Raw genomic sequence first — 16,356 nt, forward strand, 5'->3', positions numbered from 1 at the left:
CAGAAAAGTAGTGGAGGAACCTTTTTCAAAGTCGCTGCGACTTGAGTCGCAACAATTTGATTGATTCATTGCTGCAAATGGGGTGCGAATTGTCACGCATTTTCAAACTGTCAAATCGCATTGGTGTGAACCAGGGCTTAGTGACAGGAGATAGGAAGTTAAGGGTCTCTTCTCCATCTACACCTCCTCCCTCAGCAAACTGATACACTCCCACGGCTTCAACTATCACCTCTACGCCGATGACACGCAAATTTACCTCTCCACCCCTCGCCTCACCCCTTCAGTCTCCGCCCGTGTCACCCACCTGCTGAACGACATATCAGACTGGATGTCGCTCCATTTCCTCAAATTAAATCCAAAACTGAGATTCTGATTTCCCCCACCCTCTCCATCACGACCAACAATGCCACCATCAGTACCACCCCACAAGCCAAAGTCCTAGGTGTCACTCTAGACTCAGACCTGTCCTTCCAACCCCATGACCACTCGTTGGCAAACTCATGCAGGCTCCACCTCCGCAACATCTCCAAAATACGTTCGTTCCTAACCCCAGACACTACTAAACAACTCATTCACTCCCTTATTATCTCATGACTCGACTACTGCAACTCCCTCCTCACTGGCCTACCCCAACACAGGCTATCCCCGCTTCAGTCTATCCTGAACTCAGCTGCCAGACTCATCCACCTCACCAACCGCTCCGCTTCTGCCACCCCCCTCTGTCATTCCCTCCACTGGCTCCCGATTGCCCAACACGTTAAATTCAAACTAATAACTCTGACGTACAAAGCCATTCATAATGCCGCCCCGAACTACATAACTAACCTGATACCCAAATACCACCCAACCCGTACTCTCCGCTCCTCACAAGACCTCCTACTTTCTAGCTCCCTGGTCTCCACCTCCCACGCCCGACTGCAGGACTTCTCCAGGACTTCCCTCATCCTCTGGAACTCACTACCCCAATCCATCAGACTGTCTCCTACCCTCCTCACCTTTAGGCGCACCCTGAAAACCCATCTCTTCAGGGAAGCCTACCCCACCCTCACCTAACAGCCGATCTCCTCCACTCCTCCTACCACTCCATCCCCCACAGCCACTTCCTCCTGTACCTCTACCCCCTCCCTCCTAGATTGTAAGCTCGAAAGAGCAGGGCCCTTGAAACCCTTGTGTATTGTATTGTTACTGTATTGTCTCATGTTCTGTCCCCCACTATGATGTACAGCGCTGAGCAAACCTTTTAGCGCTATATAAATACTGTATAATAATAATATTTCCTAACCGTGCGTGCCATACTTGTTACAGTCACACCGTACAATCTGTTTATGATTAACATAAGATTTACCAGAATCTGCAGGGTGTCCATTGATTTGGAGGTTTGTTTTACCCAAATTCAGATCTTTTCACAGTGGGGTTTATTTATTAAAGCTGTAGAGTGCAAAATCAGGCTCACTTCTGCATAGAAACCAATCAGCTTCCAGGTTTTATTGCCAAAGCTTAACTGAACAAGCTGAGGTTAGAAGCTGATTGGTTTCTATTCAGTAGTGAGTCTGATTTTGCACTCTCCAGCTTTAGTAAATAAACCCTGTGTGTCTTTTTGCTCATGGGCCCTCATTATAGGCATACATTGGGGTTGGGTATGTTTGGTATCAGTATGATCCAAGAGCAAGGAAATGAAATCCACACAGGTATGACTCCTCTAGGATTCATGCATACGAGCATGAACTCGGTGTAGAGCTATTCACCCTGAGGTCATCACAGAGGACAAGGGGGCACTCTTTACGTCTGGAGGAAAAGAAATGTAATCTCCAAACACGGAAAGGTTTCTTCACAGTGAGAGCTGTGAAAATGTGGAATAGACTTCCTCAAGAATGGAAAAAGGAGTATAACGAGCGCTGGACAGTTTTTAGAGCGAAATAGAGAAGCAGCTGGCATGAAAGGCAAGCCTCCAAAACGCCTCGTGGTGGACAATCATATACAAAAACATGCAGCGCTAGAGTGAATAGATCTATCTCATAATACGGAGTGACCACTTAATAAGATATAAACGCAGCTATCATAATAGTCTTATGCAACTAATATTATAACATTCTCATGGTTAAGAAGGTATAAATGGTGATAAAGGTGTCAAAGTCAATCTATCATCGGAGTGACGTAAATCTGTGACATCTGTGGTAGGAAATATGGCTGTGGAATGCACTAACCAGATAGCGCAAATAAAAGCGCATTGGAGTAAAATGACCTACTCCTGGTCACTGGATCAGGGAACCTGCCGGAATGGTGGTCGTCTCTACTATGGTCACCAGAGTCATCCGTGTCCTCTCCAGTAATGGAATTCCCAGGTATCCGGTGGAGTAAACGTTCATCCGGTATGCAGTAGAATCCTTGTGTCAGCGACCTCCCGGGGTGCGATGTGCGCTCAAGGACCAGGAATCACCTTCAGGGCTCAGAAATAACCCAAAAGAGAGGCTTCCGATAGTGTGATAACTTTTATTATGGAGTAGTAAACAAAAAACGCACTTACATGGTGCAATATACACTTCCAAAGATGGCCGCCCGTGTCAAGGTGTGGACCATGTGGGTAGTGGTTGTGGGTCAAATAGCATCTCCCTAACGCGTTTCGTGGCAACTGCACGTTTTCAAAGGGAGTGGGCTAGTGTTGGAGGACACCTATTTATAGTGTGGTGCCTGAAAAGCTTATGGGCACAAATCGCGGTAAATTACCGCTACTGCGCATGCGCGGATCGGGTGCCTCGCGCATGCGCAGTCCGACGCTATCGCGTCATTGCCAATATTCCGCGCATGCGCAGATCGCGCTCGGCGGCCATTTTCTTGGAGACCCAGTCTAAGGATACTGCCACTGAGGACAGAAATAACAGGAGGGAGGGTCACAATCTATGGTTGCTGTCTAGGATGACAGATCAACCCAGGGGGAGAGAATTCAGTGCGGTATAGAGGGCTAATGATAATATTAACCTCTCAGGCTTGATGTGCTCAGGGAATGTAGGAAATTCATTAAATATATCCGGAGTGCAGTCATCCTGTGATGAACTTAGTAGGACTACAAGTCTCAGGGCAGATATACCGCAAATATGTCCTTATGGAAGTGTGTTGATATGGGCAGATAGTGTACAGTTATACATATATACATGGACATGGAATACACTGGTAAAAGATAAACATTAAAATGATAAACAATGCATAATATATATTAAAATTATACCATACATATATATAGGAATATGGGCAACACCTGGCATCCATATACAATTTGTTATTTAATAGCAGAGATTCGGTTCCTAGTTTATTGAGAACCCGATCTTCATGAATGATAAGGATGTCACCCAGTGCAATACTTACATAGGTGATACCACACGTAGTTCTTATACAGGTGGCCATATGGGAATATATACATATTAAATATATATAAAATTATAAAAATGTAAGCATGACATAGCATTACATGCATAAAATGTAAATGCAATTAAAACTAGAATATAGATGATAATGCCGAGAATGTGGCCGAAAAATGGCAACACAGTGAACCCTCACAGTACAACAACCAATGTAAAATAGGTTGGGTAAATAAAGTGTTGAGTGTAACAATACAATCAAGGCCTTAGATATCTGGTAACCTTGCTGGGCCCCGTGGATTGTTCAAACCCGGTAACCCTAAAATTCGGTTGAAGTCAGAGACATAAGCTAAAAAGCCATAAAATTAATCAATAAAAGACCGTTAACTTGTGTCTAAAAAACAGTTAAGATCCAAATCCACATTTAACCCTTGTGGAGCAAATGTTTTGAGTAAAAAAATCCATTTGGTTTCTATCTTGGAGACTGCCCTACGTTTGTGTGTTCCTCTCCAATGTCTTTGGATCATGTCAATTCCTATGAATTTCAGGGAGTGTGGATTATTGTTATGCGTTTGGCGGAAATGCATAGAGAGTGAGTGTTCTCTAAATCCCTTTTTTATATTTGTTAAATGCTCCCTTAGTCTATCACGAAGCCTTCTGGTCGTTCTCCCGACATATTGTTTGCCGCATGCACATTCTAAGAGGTATACGACATGCGTGCTGTTGCAGGTTATAGTGGATTGAATGTCATAAGTTCTCCCGGTGGTATTGGAACGGAAAGTCTTGATTGGGTTTTTATGAATACCGTTGTGGGTACATAACATGCACCTATTACAAGGGAAAAACCCTTTCCGGTCAAAGAAGAAAGATGGCTGCTTAGGTGGATTAACTATATTAGGTGCCAACCTGTTTCTCAGGGGAGGTGCCTTGCGGTAAGTAATATCGGGGATTTCGGGTAAATGTTGCCCTATAATGGGGTCATTCTTCAGAATAGACCAGTTTTTCTTAATTATCTTGGCTATGTCCCTATATTGGGTGGAAAAGTTGGTGATGAAAGGACAAAATTTCTCGGTCTGGATCTTTGGCCTCGTGGTAAGTAAATTGGCTCTGTTACTTTCTCCCACTGCAAGTCTTTCATCATCGAGGGTATTGTCATTATAGCCCTTATCAATAAATCTCTGTTTGAGGATTTCAGATTGAACTAAGTAATCCTCTTTCTTGTCACAGTTTCTAAAAATACGAAGAAATTGTCCCCTCGGGATATTACTTAGCCATTTAGGGTGATGGCAGCTATCTTTGGGGATAAAACTGTTACGGTCAGTAACTTTAAAATAACTTTTAGATAAAATACTAGGTCCGTCACAGTACAAAGTGAGGTCTAGAAAGTTTATTTCTTGCTGACTGTGCTGATAAGTGAGCTTAATATTGATATTATTAAAATTGAGAGTGGTAAAAAAGTTGTCCAGTGTGAACTCGTCCCCTTCCCATAGCAGTAAGATATCGTCTATGTATCTACGGTAAAACAACAATTGTGGCCAATCTCTTGCATAAATAAGGTCCTCCTCCCAGCGTGCCATAAACAGATTAGCTAGGCTAGGTGCAAACTTTGCGCCCATGGCAACGCCGGTGGTTTGCAAATAGTATTTATTATTAAACCAAAAGAAATTGTGATTCATAGCGAATGTCAACAATTCCAATATGAAGATTTTTTGTAAGTCTGGTATATCATTTGCTGTGTTGAGATAATATTCAGCAGCCGCAAAGCCATCCTCATGTTTGATATTACTATATAGGGCAGCGACGTCCGCCGTAACTAGAAAAGTGGGCTGTTTCAAAGTGATTTGCTTAATGTCCACTAGCACTTGTTTAGTGTCTTTAAGAAAGGAGGGAGTTTCACCAACAAGGGGCTGAAGAAAGAAATCAATATATTCTCCCACTCGGGAGCATAGGGAGCCTATTCCACTTATAATGGGACGGCCGGGTGGATTGAGTGGATCTTTATGTACCTTCGGTAAGCAATAGATCACTGGTAATTTAGGGACAGAAGGGCAAAGGTAATCCTTTTCTTTTTTGTTAAGGATCCCCAACTTCAAACCTTTATTGAGTATTAGTTTGAGTGCTTTTTTGTAAGGGATCGAAGGGTTGTTGGGTAGTTCTATGTATGTATTAGTATCATTAAGGATGTTTTGCACTAGTGAAAGGTAATGACTTTTATCCATGACGACAACCCCTCCACCTTTATCAGCTGGCCGTATTACTAGATCCTTATTATCTAGTAGGTTCTTAATCATTCCATCTGTCTGTCTCTGGTTGTGATACTGGTAGAACGGGGTCTTAATTTTTAGCTTATCTAAATCATTAATCACCATGTTTTTAAAGATATTGATATGGGAATGTGCCGGGGGGTTAAAAAGAGAAGCGTTTCTTAAATTTGAGGTCTTAAAAGTGTTGTTATCTAAATTGGGGTTCATGGTGTTGGCAGGTTTGTTTAAAAAATATCTTTTGAGGGATAATTTTCTAGTGAACCTATGTATGTCTATATAGGTATTGAATTTGTTGAGTTTAGATGGTGGGGCGTATTTCAAACCTTTATTAAGTAGCCTCAGTTCGCTATCAGTTAATATAGCGCTGCTTAGGTTGAAAATACCTGCCTTACTTAAATCCTCCTTCTTTTGACTATTGACTCGTCTTCCGGCTCGTCTTCCTCTTGTCTTATATTGCGTTTTTTTCCCGTACCTTTCCCTAAAAAAGAGTTTGGGTTTTCTTGCTGATGGGATCTAGGCGGATAATCGTAATCATATTGATCTCTATAATCTTGTGGGTGTGGGCCCTGTGGGTATCTATTGTCCTGCTGTGTTTCCCTGTGCTGTATATTATTATTATACCCATTTCTGGGAGGTGTCTGGTAATATTGTCTATACCCAGTGTTATGGGGACGATTATCTAATTGTTGGTCGGGAAAGTATTTCCATTCATCAGGACGATACTCCCTTCCTTTGCTGGACTGGGGTCTCTGATTGTAATCATGTTTACCTGATTTATATTGATTGTGCCTCCGTGGAGTGTTCTTAGTATGAGGATGTTTGTAGTTGGATGGAGGATAGTAATTAGCCTCTCCCCTCTGGGGCCCATGTCCATGGTTAAACGCCTCAAATCTATTGAAAGTAGGGATATTGTAATCACGTCTGGGTGTAGCATAGGAGAGTCTCCTCACTCTATCCACTGGGGTATGTAGAGGAGGCTGACCTTTCTTAGGAAATGCTCCTTTCCCCCCATTATGTGGTATTGGATGTGTGAGGTTAGTTTCTGTATTGGTAGTGGTAATAAATTCATATTTCTTAGCTTCCCATTTAAAGACAGACTTTTCTTTATAGTCATTGCTATCTCTAATGTATTTCTTCCTCTTTTTGTTTCTCTGTTCCCTTTCAGTTTTATCTACAAGTAATCGTAATTTATCTGATTCTTGTTTGTATTCTTCTTGGTCCATAAATGGAGTGAGTGTTTCTTTGGTTTTGTTAATCTCTTTATCTAGGTGGGAAAGTTTGAGTCTTTTCCTCAAGATAAGGAAATTAAGTAACTCTAAACCTTTATTATTGAAAAATAAATACCAATCAGCCTCACTGTTGATATCTTCTGTTTCAGGGGGTACTTCCCACCTCAGGGACCTGGGTACCATGCCTTCTTTGATGTATTTCTCCAGGAAAGAGATATCCCATAGGGTGCGGATTTCTGCCGTGATGTGATTAGATAGATGGACAAAAAGTCCATGCAAGTTATTCGGTTCTCTTTCATGGGTGAATACATCCTCAGTTATAGCAGATCTTTTGGATCTGTATTCAAAAATATCCATATTGATATGAGATTCCGTGCTCTTAACTAAAAAGTGCTGGACCTCAACTCAAACCAACATATAATAGTGATCCTGCTGCTCAGTTGTAAAGAGGTACTTCGTATAAATGGAAAAAGGAGTATAACGAGCGCTGGACAGTTTTTAGAGCGAAATAGAGAAGCAGCTGGCATGAAAGGCAAGCCTCCAAAACGCCTCGTGGTGGACAATCATATACAAAAACATGCAGCGCTAGAGTGAATAGATCTATCTCATAATACGGAGTGACCACTTAATAAGATATAAACGCAGCTATCATAATAGTCTTATGCAACTAATATTATAACATTCTCATGGTTAAGAAGGTATAAATGGTGATAAAGGTGTCAAAGTCAATCTATCATCGGAGTGACGTAAATCTGTGACATCTGTGGTAGGAAATATGGCTGTGGAATGCACTAACCAGATAGCGCAAATAAAAGCGCATTGGAGTAAAATGACCTACTCCTGGTCACTGGATCAGGGAACCTGCCGGAATGGTGGTCGTCTCTACTATGGTCACCAGAGTCATCCGTGTCCTCTCCAGTAATGGAATTCCCAGGTATCCGGTGGAGTAAACGTTCATCCGGTATGCAGTAGAATCCTTGTGTCAGCGACCTCCCGGGGTGCGATGTGCGCTCAAGGACCAGGAATCACCTTCAGGGCTCAGAAATAACCCAAAAGAGAGGCTTCCGATAGTGTGATAACTTTTATTATGGAGTAGTAAACAAAAAACGCACTTACATGGTGCAATATACACTTCCAAAGATGGCCGCCCGTGTCAAGGTGTGGACCATGTGGGTAGTGGTTGTGGGTCAAATAGCATCTCCCTAACGCGTTTCGTGGCAACTGCACGTTTTCAAAGGGAGTGGGCTAGTGTTGGAGGACACCTATTTATAGTGTGGTGCCTGAAAAGCTTATGGGCACAAATCGCGGTAAATTACCGCTACTGCGCATGCGCGGATCGGGTGCCTCGCGCATGCGCAGTCCGACGCTATCGCGTCATTGCCAATATTCTGCGCATGCGCAGATCGCGCTCGGCGGCCATTTTCTTGGAGACCCAGTCTAAGGATACTGCCACTGAGGACAGAAATAACAGGAGGGAGGGTCACAATCTATGGTTGCTGTCTAGGATGACAGATCAACCCAGGGGGAGAGAATTCTGGTCTATTCTGAAGAATGACCTCATTATAGGGCAACATTTACCCGAAATCCCCGATATTACTTACCGCAAGGCACCTCCCCTGAGAAACAGGTTGGCACCTAATATAGTTAATCCACCTAAGCAGCCATCTTTCTTCTTTGACCGGAAAGGGTTTTTCCCTTGTAATAGGTGCATGTTATGCACCCACAACGGTATTCATAAAAACCCAATCAAGACTTTCCGTTCCAATACCACCGGGAGAACTTATGACATTCAATCCACTATAACCTGCAACAGCACGCATGTCGTATACCTCTTAGAATGTGCATGCGGCAAACAATATGTCGGGAGAACGACCAGAAGGCTTCGTGATAGACTAAGGGAGCATTTAACAAATATAAAAAAGGGATTTAGAGAACACTCACTCTCTATGCATTTCCGCCAAACGCATAACAATAATCCACACTCCCTGAAATTCATAGGAATTGACATGATCCAAAGACATTGGAGAGGAACACACAAACGTAGGGCAGTCTCCAAGATAGAAACCAAATGGATTTTTTTACTCAAAACATTTGCTCCACAAGGGTTAAATGTGGATTTGGATCTTAACTGTTTTTTAGACACAAGTTAACGGTCTTTTATTGATTAATTTTATGGCTTTTTAGCTTATGTCTCTGACTTCAACCGAATTTTAGGGTTACCGGGTTTGAACAATCCACGGGGCCCAGCAAGGTTACCAGATATCTAAGGCCTTGATTGTATTGTTACACTCAACACTTTATTTACCCAACCTATTTTACATTGGTTGTTGTACTGTGAGGGTTCACTGTGTTGCCATTTTTCGGCCACATTCTTGGCATTATCATCTATATTCTAGTTTTAATTGCATTTACATTTTATGCATGTAATGCTATGTCATGCTTACATTTTTATAATTTTATATATATTTAATATGTATATATTCCCATATGGCCACCTGTATAAGAACTACGTGTGGTATCACCTATGTAAGTATTGCACTGGGTGACATCCTTATCATTCATGAAGATCGGGTTCTCAATAAACTAGGAACCGAATCTCTGCTATTAAATAACAAATTGTATATGGATGCCAGGTGTTGCCCATATTCCTATATATATGTATGGTATAATTTTAATATATATTATGCATTGTTTATCATTTTAATGTTTATCTTTTACCAGTGTATTCCATGTCCATGTATATATGTATAACTGTACACTATCTGCCCATATCAACACACTTCCATAAGGACATATTTGCGGTATATCTGCCCTGAGACTTGTAGTCCTACTAAGTTCATCACAGGATGACTGCACTCCGGATATATTTAATGAATTTCCTACATTCCCTGAGCACATCAAGCCTGAGAGGTTAATATTATCATTAGCCCTCTATACCGCACTGAATTCTCTCCCCCTGGGTTGATCTGTCATCCTAGACAGCAACCATAGATTGTGACCCTCCCTCCTGTTATTTCTGTCCTCAGTGGCAGTATCCTTAGACTGGGTCTCCAAGAAAATGGCCGCCGAGCGCGATCTGCGCATGCGCGGAATATTGGCAATGACGCGATAGCGTCGGACTGCGCATGCGCGAGGCACCCGATCCGCGCATGCGCAGTAGCGGTAATTTACCGCGATTTGTGCCCATAAGCTTTTCAGGCACCACACTATAAATAGGTGTCCTCCAACACTAGCCCACTCCCTTTGAAAACGTGCAGTTGCCACGAAACGCGTTAGGGAGATGCTATTTGACCCACAACCACTACCCACATGGTCCACACCTTGACACGGGCGGCCATCTTTGGAAGTGTATATTGCACCATGTAAGTGCGTTTTTTGTTTACTACTCCATAATAAAAGTTATCACACTATCGGAAGCCTCTCTTTTGGGTTATTTCTGAGCCCTGAAGGTGATTCCTGGTCCTTGAGCGCACATCGCACCCCGGGAGGTCGCTGACACAAGGATTCTACTGCATACCGGATGAACGTTTACTCCACCGGATACCTGGGAATTCCATTACTGGAGAGGACACGGATGACTCTGGTGACCATAGTAGAGACGACCACCATTCCGGCAGATTCCCTGATCCAGTGACCAGGAGTAGGTCATTTTACTCCAATGCGCTTTTATTTGCGCTATCTGGTTAGTGCATTCCACAGCCATATTTCCTACCACAGATGTCACAGATTTACGTCACTCCGATGATAGATTGACTTTGACACCTTTATCACCATTTATACCTTCTTAACCATGAGAATGTTATAATATTAGTTGCATAAGACTATTATGATAGCTGCGTTTATATCTTATTAAGTGGTCACTCCGTATTATGAGATAGATCTATTCACTCTAGCGCTGCATGTTTTTGTATAAGACTTCCTCAAGAGTTGGTTCTGCCCAGCTCAGTGGATTGATTTAAAAAAGGCCTGGATTCTTTCCTAGATACATAGAATATAACTGGATCAGGGGCGGACTGACAACTCATGGGGCCCCTGGGCAATAGGGGATCATAGGGCCCCTGTGTCCTTGCCCAAACTCAAAAAAGCCTATGAAAGAGGTACCAGGGGCATCTCATGGGGCCCCCTACTGACCCCGGGCCCTCGGGCAGTGCCCGAGTTTCCAAATGGTCAGTCCGCCCCTGAACTGGATATAACATTTATAGGTAAAGTTGATCCAGGGAATATCCGATTGCCTCTCGGGATCAGGAAGGAATTTTTTTCCCAGCAGGAGCAAATTGGATCACACATTGCTGGGTTTTTTTTGCCTTCCTCTGGATCAACTGTGGGTATAGGATTATAACTTTTTTTTTTTTTTATGGTTGAACTGGATGGACTTTTGTCTTTTTTCAGCCAAACTAACTATGTAACGAGTGCATTTGAGTGTACGCCAAAATAATCCAGTGTATTCCTGTCTACGGGAGTCACAGGGCTCATTCACATTGGCGCCAAGACCTGAAAAAGTTGTTTTGTTTATGTGTCCTGTGTGCAGGCAGCCTATATTAGGTAACAAAGGTGCACCGACTGTTCCCACACACCCCAGTTTGACAGATGTGCAGGGAAGGGTGATAGACACTGTGGCCCTCGGGCTGAATACATGCTGCTGTCCTTAGAGCCCACAGGTGTTGGCGTACAATTGCTGCACCACATCCTGCTGTAATCCTGTAAACACACATCCATGCATACAGGGACAGATTATAGAACCCTGGATGCAAAAAAGTGCTCATCAATCCCTGTGCAAGTGTAATCACAGATGTGTAGTTAGAGGCCTATAGATGCAGCGTTCATTAGCCTGCCATTGATTTGTACAGGTTGCTGCTGTATGCCATCATAAACAATGCTTCGCAAGATGCCCCCACTACCCTCATAACAACCAAACACTGCCATTTCTTCACACTGCACATTAAAAACGGAACCTCTGATTGGTTGCTATTGGCAACATGTATGTAGACTTGGAAGAAAACAGAGGGCCCTATACATGGAAGATCAGTTAAAAAGGTAAACACCCTCGTTACCTTAGCAACACCTGAGCTGTAATATAAACAGCCTCTGGCTATTTAGCAGCTTCCTGCTCGTCCTATAAGAGAAATACTGCTACAGGGCGGCACAGCTGCGCGAAATCACATATATATTCGTGATTTTGCATTTCCGGGAAGGGGGTGTTCGTGCCGACTGTCAATCACTGCCGGCGCCTGGTGATTACCGAGGATTTGCAACGGGGAGGAAGACTGTTTTGTTTACAGTCTTCCTCCTTGTCAGCTCAGGCACACTGTGCACAGCCATACCGATCAGTGTGCTTACAGTGAAGCACACCCCCGCCCCCTAGTAAAAAACTTCCTACATATAGTTAACCCTTTGATCACCTCTCATGTTAACCCCTTCCTGCCCAGTGCCATTAGTACCATGTCAGTGCTTTTTTTTTTTTAGCACTAATCACTGTATTGGTGTCACTGGGGATGTCAGTGACACCAAGTTAGTTTCCCCCCAATGTCAGAATGTCCGCCGCAGTCGCTGATCACCGCTATTACTAGTAAAAAAAAAAACCAGTATCTATACCGCCATTTGTAACCACTATAACTTTCACGTAAACCAATTCATTTACACGTATTGGGATTTTGTTTAGCACATGTAGAAGAATACATTTTGGCCTACATATATGAGGAAATTTGATTATTTACTGGACGTGTTTAACCAATTCAAGTCCGGACAATTTTACCCGCTTCCTGTCCAGGCCAATTTTCAGCTTTCAGTGCTATCACACTTTGAATGACAATTGCGCGGTCATGCAACACTATACCCATATGAATTTTTTAGCATTTTTTTTAGACAAATAAAGCTTTATTTTGATGGTATTTAATCTTCCAATGCTTTGTAAATGATGAAGGTAACAAGAAAAGGTGAAAAGGGTGAGGCTTCTTCTAGAGCATTTTCTCCATCATGTCACGTTCAACAGATTGATTTTGTTCCTTGAGCTCCAGGCGGAAGAGCGACATGAAGCCAAAACGTTGAGACGTAGGCCTCCGCAGAGATAGCAGCACATTAGACTACATATGAGTGTCACGGGATCCTACTGAAGCACTCCTCAACAGATCAGGATGGCCGAGCGGTCTAAGGCGCTGCGTTTAGGTCGCAGTCTCCACTGGAGGCGTGGGTTCGAATCCCGCTTCTGACAGCAGTTTAAGCTTTTCACAGCTTGCTCTTTAGGTTCTCTTGCTCCTTTAGCGCTCTAGCTCTAGTGCAAAAAAAATGCTGTCCAACATTTGAAAAACAGGGCTCCATAGCTCAGGGGTTAGAGCACTGGTCTTGTAAACCAGGGGTCGTGAGTTCAAATCTCGCTGGGGCCTTTCTGCCGTTTTCGGGAACCGTAGATCGCAAATTGGCATAATTAGATTTTTCCCCAAAAGGCCCAAGGTAACGTAAGGTTATGACTATATGAAGGCCTCGAGATGATGAAATCTAATGGTTAGGACAACTTGAATTTCCCCACATCTTGAAAGAGATAACATCTGCTACAAAGACTCGCTCTCTAATTCTGCATGGAAAGAAGAGTGCAATTCAAGCAAACAGATATCTTGCTAACTGCAAGACGCTTGCTATCCGCATGGAAAGAAAAGTGCAATTCAAGTAAAGAGAGATATCTTGCTAACTGCAAGACGCTGGCTATCTGCGTGTCCTTGTATTAGGATACTACTTTTGCACTTTTAACATGTGTCTTTGTATTTTTCTTCCAATGCTTTGTACATGAGGAAGGTAGCAAGAAAAAGGTGAAAAGGGTGAGGCTTGTTGTAGAGCATTTTCTCCATCATGTGACGTTCAACAGATTGATTTTGTTCCTTGAGCTCCAGGCGGAAGAGCGACATGAAGCCAAAACGTTGAGACGTAGGCCTCCGCAGAGATAGCAGCACATTAGAATACATATGAGCGTCACGGGATCTTGCTGAAGCACTCTTCAACAGGTCAGGATAGCTGAGTGGTCTAATGCGCTGCGTTCAGGTCGCAGTCTCCACTGGAGGCGTGGGATCGAATCCCACTTCTGACAGCGGTTTCAGCTTTTCACAGCTTTCTCTTTAGGTTCTCTTGCTCCTTTAGCGCTCTACCTCTAGTGCAAAAAAAATGCTGTCCAACATTAGAAAAACAGGGCTCCATAGCTCAGGGGTTTGAGCACTGGTCTTGTAAACCAGGGGTCGCGAGTTCAAATCTCGCTGGGGCCTTTCTGCTGTCTTCGGGAACCGTAGCTCACACATTGGCATAATTAGATTTTTCATGAAAAGGCCCAAGGTAACGTAAGGTTATGACTATATGAAGGCCTCGAGATGATGAAATCTAATGGTTAGGACAACTTGAATTTCCCCACATCTTGAAAGAGATAACATCTGCTACAAAGACTCGCTCTCTAATTCTGCATGGAATGAAGAGTGCAATTCAAGCAAACAGATATCTTGTTAACTGCAAGACGCTCGCTATCCGCATGGAAAGAAAAGTGCAATTCAAGCAAAGAGAGATTTCTTGCTAACTGCAAGACGCTGGATATCTGCGTGTCCTTGTATTAAGATACTACTTTTGCACTTTTAACATGTGTCTTTGTATTTTTCTTCCAATGCTTTGTACATGAGAAAGGTAGCAAGAAAAAGGTGCAAAGGGTGAGGCTTGTTGTAGAGCATTTTCTCCATCATGTGACGTTCAACAGATTTCTTTTGTTCCTTGAGCTCCAGGCGGAAGAGTGACATGAAGCCTAAACGTTGACACATATTCCTCCGCAGAGATAGCAGCACATTAGACTACATATGAGCATCACGGGATCTTGCTAAAGCGCTCCTCAACAGGTCAGGATAGCCGAGCGGTCTAAGGCGCTGCGTTCAGGTCGCAGTCTCCACTGGAGGCATGGGTTCGAATCCCACTTCTGACAGCAGTTTCAGCTTTTCACAGCTTGCTCTTTAGGTTCTCTTGCTCCTTTAGCGCTCTAGCTCTAGTGCAAAAAAAATGCTGTCCAACATTAGAAAAATAGGGCTCCATAGCTCAGGGGTTAGAGCACTGGTCTTGTAAACCAGAGGTCGCGAGTTCAAATCTCGATGGGGCCTTTCTGCCATTTTCGGGAACCGTAGCTCGCAAATTGGCATAATTAGATTTTTCCCCAAAAGGCCCAAGGTAACGTAAGGTTATGACTATATGAAGGCCTCGAGATAATGAAATTTAATGGTTAGGACAACTTGAATTTCACCACATCTTGAAAGAGATAACATCTGCTACAAAGACTCGCTCTCTAATTCTGCATGGAAAGAAGAGTGCAATTCAAGCAAACAGATATCTTGCTAACTGCAAGACGCTCGCTATCCGCATGGAAAGAAAAGTGCAATTCAAGCAAAGAGAGATATCTTGCTAACTGCAAGACGCTGGATATCTGCGTGTCCTTGTATTAGGATACTACTTTTGCACTTTTAACATGTGTCTTTGTATTTTTCTTCCAATGCTTTGTACATGAGGAAGGTAGCAAGAAAAAGGTGAAAAGGGTGAGGCTTGTTGTAGAGCATTTTCTCCATCATGTGACGTTCAACAGATTTCTTTTGTTCCTTGAGCTCCAGGCGGAAGAGTGACATGAAGCCTAAACGTTGACACGTAGGCCTCCGCAGAGATAGCAGCACATTAGACTACATATGAGCATCAGAGGATCTTGCTAAAGCATTCCTCAACAGGTCAGGCTGGCCGAGCGGTCTAAGGCGCTGTGTTCAGGTCGCAGTCTCCACTGGAGGCGTGGGTTCGAATCCCACTTCTGACAGCAGTTTCAGCTTTTCACAGCTTGCTCTTTAGGTTCTCTTGCTCCTTTAGCGCTCTAGCTTTAGTGCAAAAAAAATGCTGTCCAAAATTAGAAAAACAGGGCTCCATAGTTCAGGGGTTAGAGCACTGGTCTTGTAAACCAGGGGTCGCGAGTTCAGATCTCGCTGGGGCCAATCTGCCGTTTTCGGGAACCGTAGCTCGCAAATTGGCATAATTAGATTTTTCCCCAAAAGGCCCAAGGTAACGGTTAGGTTATGACTATATGAAGGCCTCGAGATTATGAAATCTAAAGGTTAGGACAACTTGAATTTCCCCACATCTTGAAAGAGATAACATCTGCTACAAAGACTCGCTCTCTAATTCTGCATGGAAAGAAGAGTGCAATTCAAGCAAACAGATATCTTGCTAACTGCAAGACGCTCGCTATCCGCATGGAAAGAAAAGTGCAATTCAAGCAAAGAGAGATATCTTGCTAACTGCAAGACGCTGGATATCTGCGTATCCTTGTATTAAGATACTACTTTTGCACTTTTAACATGTGTCTTTGTATTTTTCTTCCAATGCTTTGTACATGAGGAAGGTAGCAAGAAAAAGGTGAAAAGGGTGAGGCTTGTTGTAGAGCATTTTCTCCATCATGTGACGTTCAACAGATTACTTTTGTTCCTTGAGCTCCAGGCGGAAGAGCGACATGAAGCCTAAACG

The 16,356-nt window shown here is 43.2% G+C and overlaps 8 non-coding genes across 8 annotated transcripts; all 8 read left to right on the forward strand.

Moving 5' to 3' along the window:
- The first annotated feature begins 12,971 nt into the window (after window positions 1-12,971).
- Window positions 12,972-13,054, forward strand: TRNAL-UAG (transfer RNA leucine (anticodon UAG)). Its single transcript has one exon. It is a non-coding gene; the product is annotated as a tRNA-Leu (tRNA).
- Window positions 13,055-13,153: 99 nt separating this feature from the next.
- TRNAT-UGU (transfer RNA threonine (anticodon UGU)) lies at window positions 13,154-13,226 on the forward strand. Its single transcript has one exon. It is a non-coding gene; the product is annotated as a tRNA-Thr (tRNA).
- Window positions 13,227-13,838: 612 nt separating this feature from the next.
- On the forward strand, window positions 13,839-13,921 carry TRNAL-CAG (transfer RNA leucine (anticodon CAG)). The gene has a single exon. It is a non-coding gene; the product is annotated as a tRNA-Leu (tRNA).
- Window positions 13,922-14,020: 99 nt separating this feature from the next.
- Window positions 14,021-14,093, forward strand: TRNAT-UGU (transfer RNA threonine (anticodon UGU)). Its single transcript has one exon. It is a non-coding gene; the product is annotated as a tRNA-Thr (tRNA).
- Window positions 14,094-14,705: 612 nt separating this feature from the next.
- On the forward strand, window positions 14,706-14,788 carry TRNAL-CAG (transfer RNA leucine (anticodon CAG)). The gene has a single exon. It is a non-coding gene; the product is annotated as a tRNA-Leu (tRNA).
- Window positions 14,789-14,887: 99 nt separating this feature from the next.
- TRNAT-UGU (transfer RNA threonine (anticodon UGU)) lies at window positions 14,888-14,960 on the forward strand. The gene has a single exon. It is a non-coding gene; the product is annotated as a tRNA-Thr (tRNA).
- A 612-nt stretch (window positions 14,961-15,572) lies between these two features.
- Window positions 15,573-15,655, forward strand: TRNAL-CAG (transfer RNA leucine (anticodon CAG)). Its single transcript has one exon. It is a non-coding gene; the product is annotated as a tRNA-Leu (tRNA).
- A 99-nt stretch (window positions 15,656-15,754) lies between these two features.
- TRNAT-UGU (transfer RNA threonine (anticodon UGU)) lies at window positions 15,755-15,827 on the forward strand. The gene has a single exon. It is a non-coding gene; the product is annotated as a tRNA-Thr (tRNA).
- Window positions 15,828-16,356: the final 529 nt, after the last annotated feature.

Source organism: Staurois parvus, unplaced genomic scaffold (genome assembly GCF_062004578.1).
Source record: "Staurois parvus isolate SC_StPar_1 unplaced genomic scaffold, SC_StPar_1.0 ptg000151l, whole genome shotgun sequence".
NCBI classification, from domain to species: Eukaryota; Metazoa; Chordata; class Amphibia; order Anura; family Ranidae; genus Staurois; species Staurois parvus.